Source organism: Pteropus alecto, unplaced genomic scaffold (assembly GCF_000325575.1).
Source record: "Pteropus alecto unplaced genomic scaffold, ASM32557v1 scaffold111, whole genome shotgun sequence".
Lineage (NCBI taxonomy): Eukaryota > Metazoa > Chordata > Mammalia > Chiroptera > Pteropodidae > Pteropus > Pteropus alecto.
The window spans coordinates 3,578,224-3,584,586 of record NW_006431915.1 but is presented as its reverse complement, the minus strand read 5'-3'; positions in this window follow the sequence as shown (position 1 = coordinate 3,584,586).

Here is a 6,363-nt window from a genome sequence, read left to right as displayed (position 1 = left end):
GCACAGTTAAAGGAATCACCTGGGAACTGTCAACATTAGGAAGCTCTTACTGCCCCAGGCAGAAGGGGAAAGGGGTCGAACTGGAAGCGGGGTGGCAATAGGACCTGTAGCTGTAGGAATGCACCATGGCTCAGTATGGCAACGCCGCACAGAAACAGGAGAATAAATGCCCCAACCTCTCTCTCCTTTGCATCCTCACTTGCTGGTGCTGCCCATTGGCCAAGGCCAGCCAGAACCCAGAGGGCAAGAGAGACTAGGAATACTCATCACTGAGGTCAGCCTCCTGGGGGGCATCTATGACAGACAGAGAAGGGCACAGACTTGTTTTGGGGTCGTCAGTGCTAACTGATTTCAGATTTGACTCTAAGAAACAGAGTGGTGTAACAGAACATAGATTTTTGATGTTCAAAAGATGTAGATTCAAATTTCACCTACTAATAATGGTGAGATCATGGGTCTTTTCCGGAGAAAACCTGTTGGACAGCTTCAGGAGAGTTCCAACCTTCCCTCTCTCTGAGTTTCAGTTTCCTCATCTAGTAAAATGGAAATAATAACTACCTATAATAATAATAATAATAACAATAACAATAATAATAATAATAGGAAATAATAATATATTAGGAAACAATAATAACCTATGCAATTGAGTTATCATGAATATTAAACAAGGAAAAGAGCCTGGCACAATGCTTGGCACATGAAATGCATTTGGTATTTGTTGATTTCCTTCAATTAGCTCACCATCAGTTATCCTAAGGTGAGACACTGCCATGTGGCCAGGTGGGAAAACCAGTCTGACCATCTTTCTCTTACTGGGTTCTTGCTGGGAGTCCCTTGTTGACTCATAGCCGGAGCCGTAGGTGAGACCGTGCTGTTCCTAAGAACCTGATTATTGGGGTCCCCTTGTCAGGAGAGAACCAACCATTTTGCTCATGTCATTTCTCTGAAGAAAACTTCTTGGGATGTCTTCAGGAAAACTCCAATTTTATCTCTCCACGGGGACACTGGTTCTTAGGGAACTGCTCCTACAAGTTTCATTCCCCGTTTATGGGCTTGTGCTCAAAACGCTTGTCTTTCCTACTGGTGAGCATTAGCTGTTGACAAGGCATCAGCTGCTTTTGTAAGAACTTGGCCAATTCAGTTCCTGATAAGGGCAATCTCCTTCCTACTTGAGGCCACCAAGGAGGTTTTTGTTTGTTGTTGTCGTTTGCTACTTTTGGAGCAGGTGGAAATGTTTGGTTCCTTGCGAATTTTGACGGAACTCTTGAAAAAAGTATTAGTAATTGAAAAATAAGCAGCCACAGTATCATTAATTTAACTATTCATTAGTTCAAACTAGCATTTATATGCCTGGCATAATCCCTAATTTTCATAAGTATCCTGTAAAGTGGTGTCTTATTTTCAGCTGAAAAAACTAAGGCTTAGGTAGATGGGTTGAAATATCCAGGTGGTAAGAGGTGGAGCTGGGTAAGAGACCATAGCTCTATCTGAATTAAAGCATAGAGCTCTCTTTATCTTTAAGATGGTTACAGAGAGTCAACTGCAATATTTCCATCCAGCCATGACCATTTAAAAATAAAATCGCAAGGCCGTGAGTTTCCTCATGACAAGGGGTAAGTCTTATTCATTTCTCTTTCTTACTGCTAACCACGCTCCTACCATAAAGTTGGTGCCTGTTTTAATGTTTATTGAATGAAAAATGATTGACTGAATGAATCTTCGATACAAAGATATTTTTGTCTCCACGTAGCATTTTTCTAATGCATATTTATATTTCATTTGACAGTGTTTGCAAATTGCATAATACTCCCCTTCAGCATAACTTGCAGTGTGGAAATGCTTCCATATGCTAGATGTTTCCCCTTATTTGACTGAGGGAGGAAAAAGACTAAGAAAAATATCACAAAATAGTGCCTAAGCATCCATGTAAACACAACTTATAGCATGTACTGTCATGAATGCTGTTTTGGAAGGGTGATTTTATAAAAATATTAAAGTGGACATTCAGTTTGAATTGATATAGGTTAGGAAAATAACCTGTGCAGCTAAATATAGTTTTATTTTAATTGACTATGTTGTAGGAAGTATAGAGTCAGGGAAAAGGACATGAGTCCTGGAGCCTATATCCAAATCCAGGCCCTACTACTTAATAGCTATATGACTTGGGCAACATATTCATTCTATTTGTGTCTTAGTTTAACTTCTTTGCGAAATGGGGCTATCCCATACGAGATGGTTAAGAGAATTAATTAACAGAATAAATTAACACAAGAGGGGTTCTTAAAGCTATGTCCAATAAATGGCAGGGCTCAATAAATGTTATTATCCCCAAGTCCATGGAGTCTAGTTCAGAAAAGTCATAACTCTTTCACTTCTCCATCCCCACTATTCCTACCTTATTTCTGGAGCTCATCAAGTTTTACCTGACTTATTTTACCCTCCAGCTCACCCTTCACGTGGTCACTGGAGTGAACCCTCGAACATTCACATTAAACCAGGCCCTTCACCTTCCTCAGGCAATGCATTATTCCCTGTCAGCTTCAGGACTAAGTACAACCCCCTTATCATGACATTCAAGATCTTTAATGAGCTCGTTCCTTTTTCATCTTGTGGCCTCACCTCTCTTCACTCCCTTATGCACAATATACAAGCGCCCAAAGTAGAAAAAGTTCTGTTGACTTGATGAATAAGTAGTACTTGAGTAAGGGGAGTGGACAGCTATTTTAGTTATGGGCTCATAGAAGGCTTCAAAAAAGAGATAGCTAAGCTATATCTTGAAGAATAAGTTGATATTGACTAAGCAAGCCAGGGTGGAACGTGACTGGACGGGTCACATAGAATGAGGGAAGGATTTTTGGACTGGAACAGAAAAAGCAAGGTGTATTCATGAAACGAGAACTTGTCTAAATGCTAAGAGGGGTGAACTGGGGGATGCTTAAATGTGGGAGTGAGGGAGAGGAAAGCATGAAAAAGGATCCTTAAATCTGGCACGAATGCCTAGATGGAATGCTAACGTTGTTAATGGAGATGAGGAATATACAAGAAAAGTCTGTGTGTATGTGTGTGTTTTGAATTGGAACTGATAGGCGTCTGTTTTGTACACATGTACAAAAGCCCCCTGGGAATATTCGGTACTACACACTTAATCTTGTCCCCAATCCCACCCTTAGACCTATTTCCTGGCAAATTTTACCTTCTAAGAAAATGGCAACTCTGTTCTTTAGAGTCCTCCATGAGTCCCCTCTCTTAAATCATATTTTTGATCCTTCGGCAAAGTCCGTTGGCTTTTTCTTCAAAATATATCCAGCGTATGACTATTTTTTTATCATCTTCATGGCTATCACTCTCATCAAAGCCACCATTTTTGGGTATTACAGGCGTACCTTGGATATATTGTGGGTTTGGTTCCAGATCCTTTTGATAGAGTATCACAATAAAGTGAGTTGTAATCTTTTTGCTGGTGGAGGATGTTGCCTTCAGTTTGTGCAACACCTGTGAAGCACAGTGCACAGCAAAGCAAAGCACAATGAAACGAGATATGCCTGTGTTGAAATAGTCTCCTAAACTCCCTCCCAGTTTTCACCTTGCCCTCCTTCAGCCTCTTCTCAACACTGCAGCCGGAGTGGTCCTCTTAAAAATAAGTCAGATCGTGACTGCTCTGTCCATAGCTTCATAAGGACATTCTGTCTTGCTCACAGTAAAATCGTAAAACATTTACCGTGGTGGTTTGCATGACCCAGCCCTCCCAATTCCTGACCCCATTGCTCCTCGGCCTTTTTCATCTACTCCAGCCCGCTCTGGCACAATGCATCAGGCCTCTGCCACACTGGATTCCTTAGTGCTCCTCAGACATGCCTGACATACTTCTGCCTATGAGACTTTCCGAGGACTCTTTTCACTACCTGGAATGGCTTTTCCTCAGATCTCCATCTAATCATCTCCCTCACCTCCTTCAAATCTTCGCTCCAATGTTATCTCCTCAGCAGAGTCTCCTCTGGTTCCCTTATCTAAACCAGCGGCTCCCTTTCACCTCTGATCTCACAGCTCCTCCCTCACTTCTCTGCATTTTTTCTTTAGTGTGTATCACCCATCTGTCACACTTTATATTTACCTTTAGATTTAACTGTTATTTTTCTCCCCCCCGACTCTCTTGAATCTATAGTATTCATTCCATGATGGCACTGATTCCTGTATCATTCCCCTCTGTGTTCCTTGTACCTAGGGCAGCGCCTGACCACAAGTTGCTCAATAAATATTTGCTGAATTAAAGAATGAATCCAGGTGGGGACTGTAGTAGTGGTTGCTGTAAGGATTCGGTACTCAGGAGGCAGATCTGGGTTAAAGACATATTTGGGAATCCTTAGCAGTGAGACGACAGATATGTTGGAGTAGCTAAGATGGACCACAGAAAAGATGTTTAGTGAGTTTAAAGTAGACCAACATAAAACTTGGGGAAAATAATTATAAAAGATTATGGAGATGAAATGGCAGCATTGAGAACAGTGGCTTTGAGATTACAGACTTGAATTAAAAATCTTTGCTCCACCATTTACTAGCTTTATGACCATTGGCAGGTGACTGAATGCTTCTTTTACCCCCATATTCCCAAGGGTAATTGGGAACAAAAAAGATCTCCATTTCAGAGGTCTGTTAAGAAGATAAACCAATAAAATGCATAGAAATTAATTATTAGCAGAGGTAACAGAATATAGGTTGTTGGTGGTGTTGATATTGGCAACTTTATTATTATTGTATCCAAGAGAGAATCCTGGGAAATAGAATTAGGAGAGCATAGTGGAAGATAAGTGAAGAGAAGTTTCAGGAAAGAGAGGCAGTAAAGTCTTTAGATGTTGGTCTGTGGTCAAAGCTAGCTACCTTAAGGAGTCTGTAAGGCCCTGGGGTAGAACTGTTTGAGAGAACAGTTTTACTTGAGTCAAAAAAAAAAAAAAAAGTTGCAATCCCATATTTTAAAATGAGCTAATGTTTTGTGGAAAATAACAGTAATTGTCCTAGAAAAAAAATCAAATAAAAACAAAACAAAACAATATTGGACCCTCAATTGTGTCCAGCTGACAAATGCAGGAACATGGTGACCCAAAAATTTGCTTCTCTCTGGTCTTTGGGAGATTTACTTTCTCATCAGTCAGAACTAGTTTGCTAGTTTTATGAGGTTAAGCTGTTGTGCAATCCTATTCAGCCAGTTCTGTGGGTGTTTATTTACAGATGCTGCCATCTTGATTTATTGTCTGTCAAATTATAATTATTAAGGATGGAGTTAATTGTCATTTCAACCACCTGGTAATTACCCACTGTGCTTTCATGTGGTGACAAATCTGTCCTTTAGATCAAAGTTGGAAGGTTCATAAGATATTTCATTTCCAAGTTTATCTCCATTCATGTCTTGTTCAAAATAAATGATTAATAGAAGTTATTGACACTTTTTAGTATCATTTGTGGGCCTTCAAGTAAAAGGATTGCTGATTATTACAATTTTTTGAGTAGTAGGGCTGGTATAACAATAATTCAGTGATATGAGTTATAATAATTGAAATTAAAGTAACGAGGCATGCTCTTTCAAAGTTTGGTCTAATAAAAAAATTTAACAATGCTTCCAGTATATTCCATGGTACATCACCTAATGATAGTTTATAACCCTCATTATTTGTTTGCCCTATTGTTTACCAAAGCCACTTTATCCTGATGCCCTTCTGAACTTTTAGGACAGAATTCAGCAGGGTCAGTGAGGTTACCTTAGCCTTATTAGGCCTCAATCATTTTAATTCAGGGCTATGAATGGGACTGTCTGCTTCGTCCCACTTTAGGGAGACACCTGATAGAACCAATGCGAATAAAGAGGAGGGGATGTATGCATGTCATAGGAGCTACATCTCTCCTCCCATTTTTGGTATCTGGTTCCTTGTTTGTATCTTTTTCCTTTTTCAGTTTTCCCCACTAGGTACATTTTCAGGAGGGCACACATAATTTGCTAAATTAGTCAGCAGAGGATCAAGTGGGAGTTTCCTCACCACACACAGCTTTGGGATGCTACTGTGGTCTTACCATCTTCTTCCTCTCGGCTAACCCATCGAGCAAGCATTCTGTGCCCGGCTTCCTCTAGTGTGTAGTGGAAGAAGCCCATGTCCCTGCCTCATGCAGAGTCACCTTCAAATCAACAGCTGCCAACTTAGAGTCTTTGGTGGCCACAGCGTCTCACTTTGGCACTTGTTATGCAGTGAGACAGCCTGGGCTGGTTTCTGCTAACACCTTTTACCAGCCAAAGACCCATCCACCTATTTGGCCCAGAGGAAACTAGTGAACAGTGTCTACTTTCCTTCACTTTGTAAGAATGTGCATCAGTAAGTT